Below are 2,313 nucleotides of genomic sequence, written 5' to 3' on the forward strand. Positions count from 1 at the left end.
GTGATCCTAAACTTCCACCGAATTCAAACATATCAAGCAAAAGACAGAGGGATTGTCAACTTCTTTTTTTCTTTGATGCCTCGAATGCATGTTTGGTTTAAGTAACTTTTTTTTGAAAGGTGGTAACTCATTAAATACGATGAGCTAGCAAGTGGTTAGAAACGCACCACACATCTACACATTCTAATAAAATAAAATATTGGGGACACTTGTCATGACCACAACCCTCCTCACCATCAAATTCCCGTCAAAAAATGAGGGATCTAATACATCTTATCCTAACCCATTTCTCATGACCCGACTTTTCTTTAAACGGTGAAACCCTTATTGAGCATCTCCAGGGAAGTCCCTATCGCCAATTGCATCTAAATAGCGAATATACTTAGTAGGGGTGTGCATGGGTCGGTTTGGGGCGGTTTTAAGCCAAACCCATAACCATAACCGATATGTCGGTTAATGGATAACAATAACCATAACCATAACCATAACCAACCCTTTATGGCGGTTATAGTTAATCGGTTTTGTAGGTTATAGTGAGTCGGTTATGGGTCGATTTACCGTAACCAAAAAATGTAATTGGGCTTAAAAGTTTGGTACCAATTATTACAAAAAACAACGTGACATAATCTAACAAAGTATATAATCGTTAATATTAATACCAAATATTCAAAAAAAGAATGACATTATATAATCCAACAATGTAATTCAACTTAATTTGATAACAAACGTTGAATCAAAACATCAAAATGATATAATCCAACAACATGTTTGGTGGAAGTAAATCCCAAACATATTGTTGGTTAAATAAATGGGTCTGTTCAGTTATGGCGGTTTTGGAATTATCTTTAGCCATAAACGACCCGTATTTGACGGTTTTTTATAAATTCATTAAACCGACCCACCGGTTATGTCGGTTATCGGTTAAAACCGGTTCGGTTATGTCGGTTATGGTTCGGTTAAACGGTTATGGCGGTTAAGTTGCTCACCCCTAATACCTAGGGTTGTGGGAATTGAATTTTGTGACTAAAGGGTTTGGCCCTTACAATATACTGAGGTGAGAAGAAAGAAGGAAAACACTATAGTTTATTAAATGTGTAATCCAGTAATTAATAATAAAAGGTACTGTAAAACATATAACAATTATAAGATTATGAACTATGACTTTTTTTCATCGATGATCACTTTATGGCCTTGTTTACAATGAAATTGGCAAATATAATAGTTAACTGAAGGTTCATCTAGTATGTTTATGAGCCCGCTCAAGTCCTCTTCATACTCGGCGCCTGTGGTGTTGCATGTATCGTACCCCTCCTTTGTTACAACCGCGATGGTATGTTTATGGTCTTCAAAGATAAAATAGAAACTATCGTTTGTGAGGAATTTCTTTCCTTTCGACCATTGTTCATAAAAATTAGGCTGATTCGGAGGTAAAGTCCATCCATAAGCACCACCGACCACCCAGGAAGTAGCAGCCATCGTGGTGGTGAAATGTGTATACGCAACCACGACGACCATAAACAAAACAAAGTTTAACTTCAAATATGTCATATTTGATCTTTTAGTTCTTGAGTGAAAGGCTATATTGTTTGATGTGTATTTATAGAGGGTGATAAGAAACAAGTGTTGGCTTTAAACTTGAATTCACACCTAATTCTTAGGAATCCAACATAATATGTCTCAATTCTTTTTTGTGGTAAGGTAGCAATATACTTTCTATAAATTGATGTAACGTTACACTAAACTTCATACCTTTTTGGTATCTCTCTTTTTGAGATTTTATTAAAATATTCTTTTATTTTGATAACCGTTATTATAATTTATTGAATTTACATGTTTGTAGACATTTAAGGTAAAATGTAAAATTAACTTATATAACAAATAACTTTTAGAGCAGTCTCATTAGATTGAATATAGTATTTAAATTAGGGATGAGTTTTCTTTTTCGAATATCCGTACCCGTTTAGGATATGGCCATACCCGCACCTGCCAATTTGGTATGGGTATCGATATTAAGATTTTCGAGTTTCGGTATTCGGTACCAACGGATACGGTATCCGGTACGGGTATTTCGATACTCAGTACCCATTTGGATTAAGATGTTGAGGTTTTTATTGTGATGTCACTCAACTCGTGCGTATTATCTTCAAGCGGTGGCGGTAGGTACCTTTGTGTACCGATTCAAGGCTTATAGTTTGGATATTATATTTTATTGAATGTCGGTACCGTACCGATACCTTCACCAATTTAGTCATTTGGTACCCGTACCGATTTACTTGGGACTAAAATATGGAGGGCCCTTATGGATATAATTGG

The sequence above is a fragment of the Bidens hawaiensis genome, unplaced genomic scaffold (assembly GCF_021521415.1).
Source record: "Bidens hawaiensis isolate Kalapana, Puna unplaced genomic scaffold, B.hawaiensis_p1.1 tig00030524_1, whole genome shotgun sequence".
NCBI classification, from domain to species: domain Eukaryota; kingdom Viridiplantae; phylum Streptophyta; class Magnoliopsida; order Asterales; family Asteraceae; genus Bidens; species Bidens hawaiensis.